The 20892-nt window shown below is 36.1% G+C and overlaps 1 long non-coding RNA gene across 3 annotated transcripts in view; it reads left to right on the top strand.

The window, feature by feature from the left end:
- LOC143738943 (uncharacterized) overlaps positions 1 to 20892 on the top strand; it is a 100169-nt gene that overhangs the window by 16054 nt on the left and 63223 nt on the right. For 2 of the 3 annotated variants that reach the window (XR_013204093.1, XR_013204092.1), the window contains exon 2: positions 15651 to 15686. The exons of the other annotated variant lie outside the window; for it this stretch is intronic. This is a non-coding gene — a long non-coding RNA (uncharacterized LOC143738943). The remainder of the gene's footprint in view (positions 1 to 15650; positions 15687 to 20892) is intronic. 3 annotated transcript variants of the gene reach the window in all.

Genomic DNA, 20892 nt, shown 5'->3' with positions numbered 1-20892 from the left:
TCAGCGAGAGGAAACTTGCTTGTGAGAATAATAACGCATCACAAGGCAGCGATGTGATTGGATGATAATAAACATATATTGTGTTGGACACACTGCTGCTTTTTTTTGGACACACAAAATGACCAAAACTTGTTAAAATAGTCATAACAGAAAATAAATGTGTTAAGAATTAACTCATCCTCTTTGAGAGTGAAGAGTGCACATGACCTATAATTCTATAGAAAAAAGTCTATACTTTCTCATTCCCATTGTCCCTGTATAATATATGCATAAAGCATGCCAAACACCACTAGTGTATTCATGTATTTACAGTATATATGAAGTAAATATGTCATATATGATTGCTCTGTAAAATAATGAAGTCACCTCCCCGGATAACATACTAGGTCTACTTATTTGAAATAGTTAAATGTAGCATTTTAATTTTAATTTTAATCCCATAACTGTACAAATCTGAAGAAACATTTCTTAAAAATTTGTTTTTTCGACATACATCTATTCAATCTACATACATGTTAAAGCACATCCTGTCCTTAATTCATGTAAAAAGAGAGCGTTTTAAATTTAAATTGAATAGCTCCATATTATTTTAGGGTGAAGCACTGCACTAAATGATGGTTTGTAAAAACTCGACATAGGGTTTAGAAGGCAAATTCAAAAAATCCTACAGCCTTTTCTAGAGAAAATTGTTATGACATCGTTTTCATAAAGTGCACCTGCAGTGATAAAAATCATGCACATACTCGATGTGTTCCCCATGTTTATTGCATCTCTCCTTGAACAAAATGCTTTGTTCCAGTCGCATTTACAGGTGTCCACTCTGCTTACCTCTGCTCGCCACAAAATTAGCCTACTTGTATTTTTAACATATAGGCGTTCACTTAGGCAGCCACAACACTGTGCCCTTGGGTCTGAAATAATTCTTGTTATTGTAGCTGTCAATTACACTGTGTATTACCTGAAATTTGACTGCCTACTTTTTAATGGAAATAGACAGCTTTTATTGAAGCAACAATTTCCTGTATGAATAGCGAGTGAGTTCAACTAAGCACAAAAAGTTAGGCTAATCTAATATATTCTGACGACACTTGAAACGGGTCTGTTGAAAATGGTATATGAAGTACTACCAGACTCAAGCACTGTTTTACAAATGGTTTTCTGTGCAACTTGTAGATTGGTAGGGAAATATTAGGAACTTTCAGTGATAGTAATGGGCAGATTTCCCGGATTGTATGTTAAGGTGGATTTTCTGGATTGTATGTTAAGGAGGATCACAAGTTATTTGTTTATTTGTTATTTTTTTGTAAAATGCCAGATGAAATGGGCACACTAGACAAAAAACTAGTGTTACAACTTCCATAGTTTTTTTTATTTTTGTTTTTTATTTTTGTATTTTTACATGTATACCATGTTCATTTTTGCTCAACTTTGCCACACACTGCACCTGAATTATATCGCTGTTTAGAAGCCACATGTTTCTTTTCAAACACCGTTCTCCTTAGATTTATCAACAAACTCGATTGCAGCAATTTCAAACGTAGACAAATTATTCACAGCCATAGTGTTTTCATATTGTAAAGAATTTTCTAAAAGTAAAGAAATTGCTAACATTTTAAAATGATAATCAATATATTATTTTATGTCCAGGTACAATGCTACAAAGAGAACTGGGATCTTCTTTTCGGACAGTTCACTTTGGGGTAAACTTAAAGAGGTATTCTTTTACTTCAGCTTGAATAATTTTCAACCCTGTGCCAAAGAGAACAAAAAGAAAGGATTTTTATATGTTTTATAAAGTATAAGATGCCACACACTGATTTCATTGATGCAGTAAAGCCAGAGAAAGTGTGTCAAGGAAGCAAGTATAGCCGCAGTGCTTGATGATATCCAGTCGGTCTTCAACTCAAAGTGACAGATAAAAGAAAGAGATACTCACAGCCGTGATGAGACACATAAGCCGGGGCATGGGATCGACTTCTAGGCAGATGAAACCCTGTCACACATCTGCATACAATGGCAGGGAAGAGAATGCTATCTCATCTCATCTCATCTCATCTCATCGACAGCATCGTGTTTAATCAACAAACAATTAAAATTGAATGGGATTCATACCCCTCAGGCACCAAGTGTAGTCACTACCGTAAAGCACATGTACCTGGCATAAGTTGCAGGTCAGTTACTTTATGACAGGGTTAGGTGTACTGTTGTATATGTCTATTTATTGAATTTTTTTATTTTATTTTATTTTTTGCAATATTCTTGTTCTGCATAGGAGATCAGCCTATATGCAGCAAGGTCATCTATCTTTGTGATGTGACTGGTCCTTAGTCATACCTTATGGAAACGTATAACATTGCATAAGCACAGTGTTGGCATATTTATTCTTTGGTTTGAGGGATCTAACTCAATACATTAGTAATTTGTACGATACAGTCTTCTTCATAAAAGGTGATGATTTTTAGATGAGTGAATTCTAAAGGCCAGTATTTTCTTTGAGATTTCTGCAATAGCAAAATCTGGTATATTATTGCCTGGTATGACTGTAGTTAAAAGTATCATATTAACACTATTAAAGTCTTAGTTTTATATTTTGTGCAGTGTTGGTAGAGGTAAGCTCATGTTGTTCCACACACATTTAGAAAGTAAAGGACAGCAGCTTGAGTCAATTCAAGATTACTGGGATTACTAATAATAGTAATCCTATTTCTATGTCATTGTGCAAGTGCAGTCAATTCCGTTTTCAATTCGATTAAGTGTTTACTTGTCCTCTCGGTCGTATTAGAAAACCACCCCTTACTATCCGAATTAAAATTTAATCGGATTTGGCAAATTCATTCCGATTGACGTTCATGGTTGCATGTGACTTTTTTTTAATTCTGACTGTGCTTGTAGTCCGATTACAATTGGACTATTTGGGTCCATGTAAACACAGCTAGTGACTTTTTACAGATTTTTAAATATAAAATAGTTCCAAGCACTTTGTCTTATGATCTGTCCTGACTGACAGTGATTATTTTTTATTGCATGGAAAAAAGGATAGGTTAATATTACAAACTGTTTCTTTGCATTTATTTTGGATTTTTTTTTTGTCAGTACTGGGCTCGCAGTTTACATAGGTAGGGTGCTTTGTACTCCGTGTGTGGATGACCATGTCTGTTCGCCACCACACAAGGCCATTTTTGACCCAGGAAAAATCCTGTATTGTAAGACTCCATTATGTCATCAGTTGTTGCCCACGAAACAATTTACATTCTATCACAGTTATTAGTATTACATGTATTAAAATGTACTTAGATTAATTGATTTTATTTCACCACTATAAGATAACAAAGTAAAAAACAGTGTGCAAAAATGTACAAAAAAGTATGGAAAAACTTTTAATTCAGTTCATTCACATAATTTATTCACCTTATTATATATTCGGTATCAATTTGATATCATATTTTTTTGGGAGCTTATGCTAATTTTGATAGTGAATTTGCCTTTTCGTGTCGCAGAGAAACTTAAAGGGATAGTTCATCTTTGTCATTCCAAATTCTGTTTCATTTTCTTTCTTCTGCATAACACAAGATATTTTGAATAATAATGAGGTGCAAAACAGCATTTACTTTGAAAATCTTGAAAATTTTTCTTTTGAGTTATGCAGAAGAAACTAAGTTCAGGAACTATTATCATACATGTTTGGAACTACATTTTCCTTTTTCTCTTCTATTTTTTATCTATTTTAAAAAAATGCATACACTGCATTAGACTAAACTAGGAAGGGTCACAGCACTTGCATATTGTTGTCCTATTTGCTTCTATTGCTTTTTAAGTCGCTTTGGATAAAAGCATCTGCTAAATGATTAAATGTAAGTGTAAATGAGAGTGAGTAAATGATGACCGAATTTTTCATTTTTGGGTGGAGTATCTCTTTAAAGAACTATCCTGTTTGTAAACCAGTATTCTATGAACCATCAGTGCAACAGAACCAAGTTAGGCATGCAGCCTCAAGTGAATATTGCACAAGTTTCTTAAATTAGCTATTACAAAAGTGTTTGTGATCTTAGTTTGCAAATGCATCCTAACTCAGCTGTACATAATGAAGACTGACCTTATCAGTTACAGACATATATCTCTTAACTTATGAGTCATCCAGTAGTAGATTTCAGGTCATAAGGAAATCTAGGCCAGTTTTTTTTTTACTCAGGTTAATCACAGCGAGGAACACCACCCACAGCCAACGGATCAAACAGATGAATGTGTGAAACATGATTAATGTTCACGTAAACCGCTTACAGAAATGAAAAAAAGGCGAAATCTAGATTAATCACCGGCTCACTCTGCAGTTTGAATTTCTGATGGTTTATTGTAATTTCCCTAATCTCTGTCATCACAAACATCAAATAAACAAAATAGTATTATTAAACGTTTATGAATTGAATTAAAGATATCAGAAAATGTTACATCGGCTAGTTGATCTTAACTATTTCCTGACTCTGTATATTCTGTAGCTTATCGGTTTAGGAAATTCATGCTGATATCTTAAAGCAGCTTTACAAGAGGTGCTTAGACATACAGTAAATCAGTATGTAATGAGGTACAGTACACAGAATGGGGCAAATAATTCGAAAGAAAAAAGACGTGTCCAGCAGTTTACCCTGCTTAAACTTCATCATAAAAAATGGAGAGGATAGGGGTATAAGATGTGTAACCAGTTTGTAAGAGAAACCTCTGTGTGTCTCCTCAAGCAATTAATGGCAGCACTGTGAGGTGAAATGAAATTTCAATACCAGTCTCCTCTGCAACCCAAAACCTATACTGATGTGCTTCAGAAGCTGACTTTACTGTATACAGTACTGTATGTGGGCCAGGCTGTACTAATTTTTTAGCTGCTCTTTATTCAAAAAAGGCATCTGGTGTAGGATTTTTTGTTTCGCACTGTAGTATCAGCCTCAGATGAGCTGGCCTTTTGTTGAATATCTGTTCTTATGGGCGCATCTCTCTGTTCACCTCCAACATATCAAGTTTAAAGCAATGTACAGTATGGGGTTGGGTGGAGCACAAAGGTGTGGGAAAGAAGAGCTTGAGTGATGAATTCATAGTGTGATGATCCTCATAGTGCTTTAATACTACAAGCATATTAGCTTACAAGGCTTAGACTTGTAGTGTATTAAAACATTTCCATTTATCTCACAATTCGGGCAGGTGCATGTCTTCGGATACCCCTCAACTAACATGGGAAAGCTTCTGCGGTGAAATAAAAGAAAGTGTTGATTTCTGTTGACTATAATATGCTTTGTGGTACTTCTTAATTGTGAAACGAAACAATAGTGACGTTTTAATATGATACAATACATTTTTAAAATAAATTTAAATGAAATAAATTTAAATACACATTAATTCAAGGTAGCTAATTTTAAACTTGTGGTAATATGTCTGTATCAAATATAAAATAAGCATAATTTGTATATAAATTAATGATATGAAAAATATGACACATTAATTCAAGGTAGTTAATTTTAAACTTGTGGTATTATGTCTGTATCAATATAAAATTAACACAGTTTTCTATAGAAATTAATAATACAAATAAATGGCTAAAAGTACATTCTTTCAATGATAATTTTACAATAGTAAACTTTATTAATAATTATTATTTGGTACACACCAAAAAGTACCTAATTTGAACCTGTGGAAAAAGTTGAGTCAATTGGTATAATTAGTTTTACAATATGAAAATGTACCTCCATGCTTATTAATATGGTAATATTACGGCAAAAAAACAACAACTGCACAATAGATTCCCTCAAGGATTATTTGACAGTTGTAGTGCTAATTATGAGCATGGATACACAATACTGGGCTAGTCATAGAGTGAATGGCATTACATTGCTGGCAAATTACTGTTTGTGGTAAATAGCCAATAATTTGATGAGCTTCTTTTTGTGCCCGTCTGTAAAACCTGGCTCATAAAGTCATGAGAATGGTGAATGTAATGGGATACAGAGAATTCCTTTGAACTCATAATGCAGTCTTGACATGGAGCGTGTTTGATAATTGTTTTGAAATTTACGAGTTCCCATTCATCATTCCATTGTCCTGCACACCAAGTACTTTTGCACAGACAGACTGCACACACAGAAAGCTATTATGAGAAACTATGTATCTGTTCGTCAACAGGAGGAGGGGATTTTGTGTGGAAGAGCAGGTAAAACTCTTATCACAATGTCATATTTCTCTATGTCTTCCTCTATTTCCATTTTATTTGTTCAGCCTTTGGTTCACTTAGTAACATCAGTTTGTCATCTAGTGCCCCTGGCTGGTGTCAGTGACCCCCCTTCCTGATAGTCAGACACTCTTTTCATGGTCAGGTGGCTGAGGGAGAAACCGTATATCAGCCTCATAACCCACAGGAGGTTTGAATTGGGGACGAGACAGTTGTGAGACAACACAACCCATGGAACATCCTGTATTCTGATACACTGTGGAAAGTAGGAGAATAGCCCCGATGTGAGAATGAAAAATGTTCGCCTCCAGCGACCTTCACCTCTCTTAATCAGGGACCCGAATGTATTGTCTGAGCGGTATCACCTATGCTGTTTTCCCATAGTGGTCAGTTGACCTATGGCCATCTGGTTAATGTCTGCTTCTGCTGATCATCTGCCACTCACTGGTTATCACTCCACCTCTATCTCTAACCAGGTGATAAAACTGACTACTGTCCAGTCTGGGAATGAAGGACAGTAGTAGAAAATAGAGCATATGTAGTGCCATAAAGATGCTGGTTACTGTAGTAGACGGTGGAATCGAGAGAGAAGGTTCCAGGACAGTGACATAGTCATCCATGAAATATCAGAGATGTCTGGGGGTTTAAAGTAAACTGAATGTGAATAGCATATAACTATATATGTCTGTAAATTTCTCATTAGGATTTTAATAGATATTTTGCTCATGAACAACAAATAAGGCCATTGTCTTTACTAAGCTGGGAAATTTAAAAAAAAAGAAGAAATATTTTGTAAATACGAATATATGTACAGGGTTGTTTAGCATCTAGAGGTAGTTGCTGAATAGTTGAATATTTATTTTAAGGTGTTGATTTTGTATTTAGGTAGCCTATGGGTCATTCTTGTTATTTGTTTTATTGAATGTTGGATAAAATATTAAACTCAGAATATTTAAATTTGTAAAATATATTAGTTTACTTTTAATCACAATCATGTTACATTTTAAACTATTTTACTAGATTTGACCGGATGTTGCCATTTTTGTCATGTTCCTAAAAATGTATTAAGACTTTTTTTCTCTTTTATCCTTTCTATAGCCACAATGTAAGCAAGACATATTTTCTTTGGAATTTTGTTTTTACTTTGTAATAATTTTTATAGGGTTTTAATTTTGTCTTGGTTTCACTCTTCATCCTGTTACTATAAAAATAAAAAAGCCATTGTAAGAATGACATCATCCTCTAGGAAGTGATGTAATTTTGGTGGGAAAACAACAGCACAAACATGAGCAAGTCTTTTATCAATTCTGGGATTTTTTGTGATATTAGTTGGCTTGTCTCTAAAACGTTCCACTCTGTTAGATTCTTAAAATATGGTAAACATTGAAATGAGCATGTTGAAAACTCATTCAGTTAGCAATTGGATGTAGCTTTTATTTCCATGTTCTTTTCACTGTGTGAATTAGCAAAGTATAGTTAATAAGTTAGTGCTTGAGCTTGTCCACAGCATATTATAGAAAGACATCCTTAAATTACAAGACCGGCATATTCATTTATTTTTATTTTTATTAATTGCATAACAGTACTGACCCGCATGTACATCAGCCATTTTCAGTCAGGCGTCCCCTGGTGTCCCCACAAGTAACCACCTTTACTTCCAAATCAAAGTATGACAGAATTCAAGAGTTTTTTTTTAAAGGGTGTAAATGTTTCAGACTGAAGCAGATAATCAAGGTATTTCATTGTTCAAAGGTTTATGTCTGCTTGTTTAGGCATTGTAAACATTCATCGAGCCTGCTTCAGCATTAATCTATTACAACTTATGAAAATATTTACTTGTAAATGTACGCTTCAAACTGAAAATTGCATTAGTTAGAAGTGTTACAAAACCAGTGCCTCTTCCTCCAAATCCAATAACATCAGAAGGCATGTGCAATATATTCACAGGTGGATCTATATTTTCAAATTTCAAATATTATCATCTGTGAATCGGTGTCTTATCTCAAAACTTTGTGCACATCTGTCCTTAATAACCATCATGAACAATCCAAATTATACTTATAAAGTTAACAATTATTAACTGCCTGTGTTTCACATATTTTTCTGCTAATATGAAGTAAAATGATGGAAGAAGTGACTTATCTGGTAAGTGACTCTTACCCCAACTTGATAGAAGCTATTTTAGATTTAGACACAATCTGCAACATAACACATTCTAGTGGAGTAATTAGCTAATGTTGACAAACTAATTTTTGATCAAGTTTCCAAGATGTCATAATCAAACTGGCATCTTGTCCTGGAAAAATCACGTCAAGAAATCTGCCTAATGCGATATCGTCTGCGACTAGCCCAACGCACCTGTCACATCAACCTACGGCAAAGTCAAGCGCACCACTCGAGCCAGAGAAGTAAATCAGCTTGGCTTACCTTTAACAACAAACACATGTACGGTTTTGTCAATGGAGCAGCTCAAGAAACACAAATCTTTGCCTGCGAGGTGCTAAAAGTGAACCTTAGAAGAGCTGTAACAATAAGCTCATCTGAAATCACTTTAGTTCAAGCGGCACCTTTATCCTTATCAAAGAATCTTTCATAAACACCACAATGCCCATTCCGCACCTGTTTGATGTTTCTCCTCCTCCGCCTGGCTATTTTTCCACCCAGCCCACCATAGACAATGCAAAAGGTGCACCCCTCAGGTGTGCTGGGCTCAATGATTGCTTCTTCCTTTTTTTCATCGGGAGAGAGAGGCCACCCTATTCACTCCCTCACACGAACTGCTCAACTCTGTGTGGACTCGGTTTCTGTCCACTGAGGGGGTAACTGAGATGGGGGCAACAGAAAGTGGCTTTAGAATACATGCTTGAAAGAGGACAGCTTTAGTCTGAATGGAAGTCTATGTGCTTTGTTGTTTAAATGAGTGCTGTCTGTTGCCGTTGCCACACTGTTCGGCTGGGAGAGGAGAGAATTAAGTAGGTTGGCTATTTAGCGTCAATGGACGGTTCTCATGAGGAGATTGGCTTTTGTTGCACGGGACAAACGCAGAGTCATGCCTTGCATTGAGTGATGCTTACTGTTTGTTCAGTCTTTAAGCACACTGATATAGAAGCTTATCTTTTCACTGGAGTTTTTATTTTTGACTTTTATTAAAAGGCCTTTAAACACAACTTTTTGCTACTGTTAGTTATGCAGGAGCATTTACAGTTATGCTTTTGGCAGACACCTTTATCCAAATCGACTTGCATTGTATTCATTGTGTATGTTTTATCAGTTTACAAACTTTCAGAAAAAAAGCTTGTCACTGAGGTGGTAAACCTCCGTGGCCCCCCATTGTCCACAAGAATATTCGAAGACCCCTTGACTTTTCCAGTCACTTGTTAATTAATGAATAAGAACTAAAGATAAAGGATTTATCAATATAAATATACATTTTTTTTAAAGTGCGGCATAATTAGAAAAATTTACATTTGTTATAAAAGTGCTCATAGATCTTATTAATTTATATGACTTTCCCGGTCTATCACACTTTTCAAAATAAGGCTTACTCGTTTTCCCAAGAGTGTGGAAATGCTAGTTCTTCAAAGAAAAGAAAAAAAATGTTGAGGAGATTAATAATAAATAAAAAAAATCTTGATTTGTTTTTCTTTTAATGCATTTTTTAAAAAATTATTTTAGTTTTTCTTGAGGCCCTCTTAGAAGTTTACTGAGACCCCTTAAGTACCACTGTCCTAAAGGTTACACATTATAACCTTCTTTGTTTTCTCATCTGATTGGTTGATTGTAGTTTGGTAGCAGATTAATAGTGGGGGGGAAAAAACATTTCTGTTAAACAAATCTGAATCATTTGCTCATTTTAGGAATGTTGATACTCAGATCCTCATCCTCAGTTATAATGAGTGGGAAACAATTTTATTTTTTGGACGTCATCCCTTGGAATGGAGAACAGAAGCTTAAAAAGCATGTGGTTATGTAAGGGATTTCAGCTGCCCTATTTTTCATTTTTAGAAAGCAAGAATTCTGAAAGTAGACTCCAGAAATATTTAGAAAATATTATAATATTAAATATATACAAACAACTCTGCTTAGCCAAATGGTTGATGCTATATGTAATTTGGTAAGCTAAGACTGATTTTTACTATCCAAAAATAATAATTAAAAAAATCATGTCTACCCAGTGTGGTAGACTAGATTTAGGCGGGTACATAAAGTACCCTAGATGATTCAGTCAGCTCAAACACCTCACTCAGATAGAGATGCTGCGAGATAAATGTAAAATTAGGGGTGAGCGATCTGACGATTTTATATCATGATCGATCTTGAAGACATGCACAGTCTACTTTTCAAGCAAATCGTAGAGGTCGTGATCTATGTCCTCGTAATAATGTTAAAATGCTACAATGATCTGCCAAGATGTCTGTGCTGACTGGTCAAAATATATAATGTGTCTTTCATGTGTGGTGATGATGCATTTGAAAAACAAACAATTCAACAGCTCTAGGGGGCTGTGTTATGAATACAATTTTAATTTTGGTTTGGTTTTGGCTTCCAACGATTATGAAAACGAAAATAAAACGATCATTGCCGTTCCTTTCCTTTAATATGGTGGGCTTTTGCCCCTCCTTAAAAGTCTATACTTACTCTACCATCCAAATCAGTCAAATCATGTAACGTGACTGTCGTAAAACAGAGTCTACGCCCAGACATGGTTTATTTTTAAAAAGAGTTATTAAAAGCGCATTGAACTGCGAAAGAGACTGACCCCCACACGCTTTCTGTGTGACGGAGCGGAACACGGACGAGCAAAGTGTACCTGGGGTTTTAGACACGCACATAAACTGTCAAATAAGCACAAAAATGTGTTAAAATGTCCAGTTGGGAAAGAAATTGATTGCATGTCATCATATTAGATCTATGCATTCGATCTTAAAGCCTAATGCAAATACCTGCTGCTGTGTCAAATGAGACAAAGACAAAATCACTCACTGCTCATGACTGAATAACTTTAGCAGTTTTAATTAGAGTCAATGTATATTTAATTCATGCAGTGTGTTTTAAAGTGTAACTCTGTTTTAAATTGTGCAAATAGAGAAATCCTTAGGCTTGTTCCAGTCCATTCTCAAAATTGGGAAGATTGCGATTCAGATCATGGATTGTTTGTTATAAGAAGTTTGTTATATATGAAATTTTGGGAAAATCGCCCACCCCTGTATGTAAGATCTTCCAGTGCCCGAACAATAAGCGATAGCACTGCATACTTAACCACTATTGGTTATTTCACTCATTATATTTTTTCTTTTCATTGTAGTGTCAGTTTAAGGGTTAAGGCCCGTTCACACCAAGCACGATAAAGATAACGATAAAGATAACTATATATGCGTCCACACCAACGACTGATAACGGTCTTTTTATTCTAAGCACGCGCGCACACGCGCGCACGCGCTGTGGTTTCAAAGTAGCGAAAATGGATGACCTGCTGCTGCTTTACGTTACAAAAAAATATCAAAAGAAAAACAGGCTCTTTTGGGTACACGATATTCTTAAAAGACGAGAGGAGTTGGGAGAATCCGAATTTTATTATAATTGTTGTTTACAACATGTCATTGAATATGTTTTTGCTGTTCTTATTGCCTTTACACGTCTTTGCCAGCAGATGTCCTCAGCCAGCATGCTATGTCCTGAGCGCATCTAATCAGTGAATCTAGCAAGTCTAGTGTAATCGATCTAATCTAACTGTGAATTTAGCTGTGGAAGTCAATGATGGGATAAAAACATCGCCTTGTCACACCTTTATGTATACAACGCCTTTTTCACTGCAACTTCAGCAATGTTGTCAAAACTAGTGCTGGATAGCCTACCTGAGGTAATTTTGTTACACTGTGCTAAACTGCATAATATCTCATCGTTAATACTTCTCACCATTTATTCACAGGATACGACCGATTGCTTTCCATATATCCATCTTTTTTAACGTATCCTTGAAAAGGGGGTTTGACTTGTCAAACAGTGGAGGATTCTTTTGTACCTCGACGATTAACTTCTCTGCAATGTCATCTGCCATTTTAAATGCGCAAGACCTTTAAATTAGAATGGATTCTGATTGGCTGTCAGTGTTTTATCGTTCGACAGCTGGAAAAAAAACGTTCTGAAAGCGATCCCAACGATATCGTTCCTCATATCTTTATCGTTATAGTTGTGGTGTGAACTCTGTTATTCTTTAATATGGAGAACGATTTTTAGAATTATATCTTTATCGTTATCTTTATAGTTATCGTGCTTGGTGTGAACGGGCCTTTAGTGTGCTTGTATGTACCCTTAGGTACATGTTGTAGTTAAAAACCCTGGCAGTCAAACCCGTGACCTTGGTGTTACTAGCGCCATGTTTCAGATACAATTGCATGATACTTGATATTAAAATCTTAAACAGAACACAGCTCCACAAAAGGAGCACCATGAAGAGTGGCTTGTAAGTGCATGTCAGCAATGGCTCTTTGTTTCCGTCACTGTTTCGAGCCTTTTTCAAAAGTGCAGATGTGTTCAGTCAAAGGGTGCCACATTGTGTTTACTGATTAGTACTTTTCATCAATTGCGTCCCAGGTGAAATTAGGTCAGGGTGGCACGTTGTTATCAAGGGTTTGCAAATGTACCCCCCTTTTCCATTGCTTTTACACACTGGGCCCCATAGACGTTTTATTTATCCCGCAAGTATATTTCCACCTGGTCATCAGCACTTTGTAGATTGCTTTTGCTTTGCAACAGCTTTCTTAGGTTTATTCGTGAAGTGCTGGTCTTTCTTTTGTGTCAGCAGACTATTTAGTTATGCCTCCTGTGAGGGATCTGGAGCTCATTGTGTCTTTTTAGCCACCTGGAATCGCACTGAAAATAAGATGAATTTATGCTTTCATTTCTTCCTCTGTTTGTTTCCACCAGAGCAGCTGAACTAGGCCCACCTAGTGCCGTTCATCTCTGATATGAAAGGCAACTAATGTCCTGCATTGGAAAATGGCACAAAAAAGTCTAGTGATGATCTGTGTGCTGTCATTGTTGTCTTCACTGTAAAACTTAGTATAGATTTTTTTTTTTTAAGTTAAGCAATCCCAATTCCGATTCCCAACCATAAAAGGCATCTCGGCTTGGATCTGCCATACTGTTTGGATAAAATAACTCTGAAGCCTGAGGTTCATAAACAAACACTGAGAGGGATTCCCTGGGGCTTGTTTGAAAAGAGCTGCATTGTGTCTGTCACTTGACAAGACTTCGGCAATACATGATGCAAGATGAGGGCAGAAGGTTAATTAAGAAACAAGTATCACGCTCTCAAGCTCACTGAATAGTTGGCTTCCTTTGAGCACTGGGATTACCCATGAGATTGGCTTGGCCTCATGGTCATCGCTACTAGCGTCTCTAACCAACGTGATCAACCCTTTCCCCGTCATCACCTGCTCTTGGCAGGAGACCTTGGACTTTTGTCACCGTCGGGTTATTGTATTTCTAATGAAGTGGACTTCATTTCCTTTGCTTGGACTAGTCATATAGCCATGCAGCTCTGGTGTAACTGATGTTTATTAGGTGTCAGATATTACAAAAGCAATCAATTATTTTAATTTCAAGTGATTCCCTTAGTCTTTCTTTTTTCTTTTTCTTTTTTTACTCATTCACATTTGATCTATTCATTTATTTATTCATTTATTTCCTCTGGAGTCTATAACAAAGCTGTCACAGCCTAATTAAAATGATTGAGGACACATGCTACAAATAATAAAAATGAGGTGTCTGTTCCACAGACAGAATAATAAAAAGTTCTAAAATAAAAAAAGTTTATTTGAATTTCCTCATTTACAAATCAAGTGTATTTTGAGGTATGAATACAAAGTTTAGTGTTAGATACAGTAAGGAATTCTGAAATAAAATAGCTAAATATCAGTAGATTTACACTATTATTGGTGCAAACCGTTCTATGAATAACTCATGTGTATGATTAATTAATACAGTGGATCTTACTAGTTATACTGTGTGATATTCTCCCCTTCATTAATTGCGAGTTACCGTCTGTCTTCAGAGGTGCAGTTCCTTTAGTGCCATCCTTGATTGTATGAGTCTTCTGTCCGATCGGGTTTCAGGGTAGAATAAAGAGCCAGAACACTTTTGTGGAGAGACTGAAAGAACCGCATCTCTCTTCAGCTTATTATGTGGCAGAGGCCGCTACTTCTGACCTATTTAAATGATGTAACAATTGATGTCCAAATGTTTGGCCGGCAAAGAACCTGAGTGCTGCTGAGCTTCAGGGGCCTCTGATGGGATACAGGCTTTAGAAATGAACGTGGACATCTTTCTGTAAAGCAAATCAAATTACATTAAAGCTGTACAAGTGTACCTTACCTTTTGAGCATATGTTTTTGAAAATCCTTAATTGTCATTATTTTAAATGGAAAATTTTTTAATTATTTTTGTGTACATTTTTTTTAAATAACTTTGTTTTGCTTAGAGTATAAAAAAGACTTTTTAAATCAACCCTTTTAGTATCACATCTGCAAACTCTGTTAACCTTAAAACAAATCACATCAAAGCTTTGATTTATTGTCTTCTGTATATGGTATAGTAAGTTGGATAATTTCTAATATCATAAACACTGCTGATTGATAGCACACACCAGTTCTTATTCTACTGCTACCTCAGAAAAGTGATCCGATGCAGGGTTTTGGCAGAGGGCCAGTGTAAAACATTGAAGGTTCCCCTTACCATATCCCCACAGGAAGGAAAGCTATGATTTCATAGCCTTAGATTACTCACTTAGTCAGGTAATTGTTTGTCTGAGGTAAAACTGTAATGTCATCATGTAACTCTGCCACATAAAATAAGACGGCACTTTGGGAAACATATCACCTGACATGCGTTTAAGTTCTTCTGGTTAAGTTCTATATTAAAAAATACTACTTATGAAATAAGTGATTGGTTTGCTCAATTAATATCAACTATGCTGTAGCAGATTGCTAAGGGTACTGAAAATAGGTGCAGAAAGACCAGCTCATCCATAACTGGTTTACATAGTCATTACAGTTTCAGAAATTCAATACAATGATTTTTCAATAGATCAATAACAATACTGATAACATTTTGCAAGAGTGCCAATGCTACGTTGTTAGGATAAAAAGAGTTTGTTGCTGTGGAAAGAGATCTAATACAGTCTAAACCATGTCTAGGATTCTTCTTTCTTTTTTTTCTTTTTTTTTTTAAACAACTAATATGTTTACCCTATTATAAAAATCCTGAGAGTGGAGAATATAGAGAACTTTAAGGGATAGTTAAACCAAAAAACTGAAATTATTTTATCATTCTCTCATGCTCATTATGTTCCAAATCTGTATGAGTATCCATTGTATTGACCAGTCACTTAAAAAAAAAAAAGACAGCATTTTCTCAAAATATCTCCTTTTATGTTCCACAGAGAAAGAAAGTCCTACAGGTTTGGAACAACATGAGGGTAAGTAAATGATGACAGAATTTTTAATTTTGGGTGTATTATTCCTTTACAAGAGACAGTGATCAGAGTACACTCATATGGAAAAAAACTCTTAAGATGAATATAGGAATTCTGAAAAGAAAACCACTCAATTCAGTACAATCATGTTGTTAAATGCATAAAAGAGATAATATACCTCTGTTTGGACAGAGACACAGTGTAGTTTGATTTCATTTCCACTGGTAATGGTTTAATGTTGTTCACCTTTTTACAAATAATATATAATTTGACTTGAATGTCTTGAGCTTCTGCCTGGTGTAAGCTTTAGTGTGTGCAAGCAATTCATAACATCTGTAGTGTTTTTCACGGAAGGTTATCAACCAGAACAAGATTCTTTTGTATTTGAATCCAATCCATAAATTAGGTTAATCTGCTTTTAAAACATTAAACGCCTTTGAGAATAGTTATCCAATAATTTTTTTACTACTGTTAATTAAATGAAGTTCTACACTGTCACAAACCTATGAGTCCATTGATTGTCTCATAAATGCAATCAATGTAGCAGCTTTGAACACATCTTTGTTTCTCAACAAACCAGATGTTGCCAGCATGACCTCATTTGCTCTGGTTGGTAGATGCAATAATTTTGTTAAAGGTAAAATGTGTTCTAGCTAGATAAAATTTTTGCAAGCATATGAACATAATTATTCATTAATTTCATTAAAAGTACACTTTTGCCAGTGCCAATATGACTGCTATCTTTCCCTCCGAGTTTTACAGACAAGGTTTAAAGGGGACCTATTATGTAAAATTCACTTTTACATGGTGTTTGAACATAAATGTGTGTTGGCAGTGTGTGTGCACAACTAACCTTATAATGATAAAAATCCACCCAGTGCTTTTTTTTTTTTTAAATCCCCATAAATCATAAGCACTGTCTCAGAACAAGCCGTTCTCAGATTCGGGGCAATGTGAGGTACTTTTGCACAGGCCCCTCCCACAACTGTTGATGGACACTGCAGTTTTAACATAGACCCGCCCTGATTGAGCTAAACACAGTCCACCGTTGTTCCGACTACGGAGCAGCTGTAGACAAGAATGTCTTCTAAGCGATTGAGGTGTTTTGTTGTTGGATGTAAGAATGAACATAACAGTCATCATTTACTCTCGTTGTTACTCGAGGATGGATCTGTACCGCAGCGATAAGCTAACCAGGGCCGAATTAACATAGGTTAGCATAACATAGCTAGGTGGGGCTGAAGCCCCAGGGCCCGCGGGATTAGGAGGCCTGTGATTGGCTTGAGGAAATGAGATTGTCAAATCATTGGTGGTTGATTTGTGTATAATAAAATAACAAGAAGTTATTGGAAAATGTGCCTGACTGATATAATTCACTGCCCAATCAAATTAACTCTACAATTTGCGCCATGACGTTGGGAAGCGCCTCTTTTCGGTATGCTTTCATGTAGATAGAACATGGGTATAAATCGCTCTCTAGAGTGCAAAAATGATGAAAAAAGTGATAGTGGTTGACAAAAAAAGGAAAAACAAACTCGAAAGACAGAAAAGGGATGCAAAAATTCCTAAACTAACTAAAAACTTTGGTTCACTTTCATCCGTGCCCGTGGTAGACCCCGAGTGCAGCTGCAGCAGCCCAAAGTTAACTTCATCCTCCTGCATCGTCACCGATCTGCGTGTTTTATACGTCGAAGAAGGTAAGCAAGCAGCTGAAGTAAGTTAATGAGTTAAGCACTATTTGGATGGTAATTGTTTCTCATGGAGTCGTAAGGTATTTTCAATATTTATAGGGGCTAGTCGGTGATTTTATTGCAGTCTGAATCCAGAATGTCAGTGTTTTTTTTTCCACCACTCACCCGTGTAAAAATCCCCCGCCGAATTACTGTTTTTTTAACGAACATCAAGGTCCAATATCCAAGGTCTACATGGGCATTTTTGCCCCGATGAGTTTTTGTCTTATTGTAATATTACATAATATAAAATAAATATATCACAAGTAAAAGCGCAGTTTCCCCCAAATATCAGCACAATTGCTAATGTGATATACATGTTATGCAACAATAAATGAGTTAAACAATAAGTTAACATTGAGAGTTACGTTTTGGTTTATCGTCACTTCGCCGATGAAAATTCCAAAATGAAACCACAGCTGAAACAATCTCTGAAACTGATAGTGGTGATTTGTTACTGAATAATCCGCGTATTGAACGAATCCATTCATTTAATGATTAAATGACTCCTCGTTTGCTTCGTCGTTGAATCAAACAGCCGTTTGAACAAATCGGTTGAATGACTCGCTTATTAAGACAGTGACTGGATTTTAATGGATATTAATGATATCATAAAGGATTTCTGCTCTGCTAAAGCTAGAAAAAAGACTATTTAACTGTAAGACCCTATGTAAAAGGAAAGTTCACCCAAAAATAAAAATTCGGTCATCATTTACTCACCCTCATGTTGTTCAAAGTGAAAGAATTTCTTTCTAATGCTGAACACAAAAGAAGATATTTTATATAGTGTTAGTAACCAGACAGTTTACGGTAGTCATTGACTTCAATGGGTGCCGTCAACTGTCTGGTTACCAACATTCTTTAAAATATCTTCTTTTGTGTTCAGCAGAAGAAATAAATTCATACAGTTTTTGAACAACATGAGGGTGATGTTGTTGAACTATCCCTTTAAATTATTCATGGTTAAGTACTTATTGAGGAAGTATGAGTAATATTTTTGCTGATTTTGGCAACCTTTATGTTTTTGAGTTCATATCTGGAGTAAATGAACTTATGGAAGGGGATGGGGTAAAAATGTTTTATCAATAAAATGTTCTCAAAATGAACCAAGAAATTATGTGGAGTAATTTTTATCATGATATTCCATATCAAAATTTTCCTGTTGTAAGATGTATAGCCTATATTATGTTATATTATAACACGTTTATGCATAACAGGGACTCATACACGGTTTATTTCATAGCACAATGATTGTTATTTGAAAATAAGATTTAGGCTGCAATGCTTTTTTTCCCCTTAGTTCATCAGAACAAAAGTGGATGTTACTTGTTCAGACGTTATTTTCCGTTGAAAATTCTAATATTGGTCATACTTCCAAAAAGTATAATGTGTGATTCTGAATGCCCGTATCCACACCGGCGCGGTGATTAACAGCCGCACACTCACCTCAAAACATTGGATTCATCCGCGCTGTTTCATGCCGATGTACGACCCACGTAAAGTTGATAATTCCGCAAATAACTGCAATTACAGTTTTCGAACAGAGATGGCGACAAAGAGGAAAAGCTACGGACTGCAGCTTTAATAACAATAAAAAAATATTTATTGCGGTAGAAGACTGTGGCGTGGCAATCAGATGAAAGGGGGCCCTTGGTGTTGCTATAGCCCCAGGGCCCAAAGTGCTCTTAATCCGGGCCTGAGCCTAACGTTACTGGTCAGTGATCACGACAGAAATTAAAGTGAGAGTGCGCACTTTTTAAGGTTCACCTGAGTCGTTTTACAGATATAAAGTTTACCAGTTTATTAAGCACCGCCTAAAAAGGTGTGTATATATCTGTTTACTGTAAGTTGTAATGAAAGGGAGAGAGAGAGTTTATGATTAAGACTTTAATGCACACTTCTTAAACTGAGTTTTATTCAGCTCTTACGGTGATTTTCTGGAGTAAAACTGACGCTTCATCTTTTGTGTAATGGGCAATAAATTTCATTGAACTCATCAGTATATTTTCGGCCCTCATTCGGACCGGGTCCGCTACAGCAGACTTGTATTAATAGTGGATAAAAGCAAATGACAAATACGTCATAACCATAATTAAACTAAAATATACCTGGTCCATCTCCATACAACATATATTCTCTGGCTCTGTGGGCATTACTGTCTGACTCCGAGTCGAAATGAGCCCCGCTACTGAGAGTCTCTGTTTAGATGTTATTATTCCGTGAGATGAGATTGTCGAGCGTGAGCTCGTGAGGCTCTGCCCTCTGTGCTGGGAGCAGCAGCTCATCTGCATTTAAAGTGATACACACTAAAACGGCCCATTTTTCTCAGCCCCAAAAAGTGACGGTTTAAACATGCTGTAAAAAATGTTCTGTTGGGTATTTTAAGCTAAAACTTCACATACACACTCTAGGGACATCAGAGACCTATGTTACATTTTGTGAAAAGGGGCATTATAGGTGCCCTTTAAGCCATCTTGAAATATGCCAGTGCCATTGTTTTGTCTCAAGATGCACACCAGTAATGTTTTTTTGTAAGGCACATTTATAAAAGCTACTTAAATGCCCTAATTGAACTATTGCCTAATGCTGGCTTAATCTAAGCTCTGTCTGTGAAACTGGGCCTTCGTGTCTCAGCCAAGGATGGTGATTAGTGAAGGGTTTGAGTCTTTGTGTTCTTTTATGGTGTCATCAGCCAATAAGTGTTGTCATGATGACATTTTTATGTAATCCCAGAGTGATAAGTCATGGCATTTACTGCTCAGAATTGAATTGGAATGCTTATCATTGGCTTTCTCCAGGTAATATATACAGAATATATTGAACTAATATAACGACTGCAAGCTCGTATTCAAATCTTCCTCCAACCAATTAACAACCGATGAACACAGTCAGGTCCCCACCCTACATTTTTTTCCAGATGTGCATCACAATACGAAAAAAAAGATCGGTCACTTCTTCCATTTCATTTACTGACAGGCACCTTATAAGCTAATCATCACAAGCAATCACATTTCATTTTTGGTCCACTTTTATGCATCTATTTGTAGCTGAGTATTAACATTCTGAAATCCTGTCTTGCCCAGTAATTATTTATTTTGCTGTACTCAGTGTATTGTAACTTTCAGTTTCTTCACAAAATAACTTGCTTTTTATCGGTAATCCGACAGATTTTTTTCGTTATAGGGAGACAAGCTATTGAAGATTCTACACAAATTGTTGAGCTTTTTCTCTTTCTGCCACATTCATTCATCTCTGTAGTTGCCAGCAAATGCTTCAATCTGTGGTCTTTGATTAGAGGTCTCTGCCAAGACCCGTGTGGTTGATACTCCAATTAGGGACACCTTATGCTGAAAGAGCTGCTGGCCAAGAGTCCGCCGGATTACCTGTCTCCACTTCAGCAGTGGCCCAAGCCTCTCTTTACTGCCACCTGCTCTTTCTCTCTCCTCCGTCTAGAAAGCCAAGCAGCTCTTATCCCATAT

Source organism: Siphateles boraxobius, unplaced genomic scaffold (assembly GCF_051911475.1).
Source record: "Siphateles boraxobius isolate OS27281-9 unplaced genomic scaffold, OSU_SipBor_1 16, whole genome shotgun sequence".
In the NCBI taxonomy this organism is placed as follows: Eukaryota; Metazoa; Chordata; class Actinopteri; order Cypriniformes; family Leuciscidae; genus Siphateles; species Siphateles boraxobius.
This window is presented reverse-complemented; position numbering and strand designations above follow the sequence as displayed.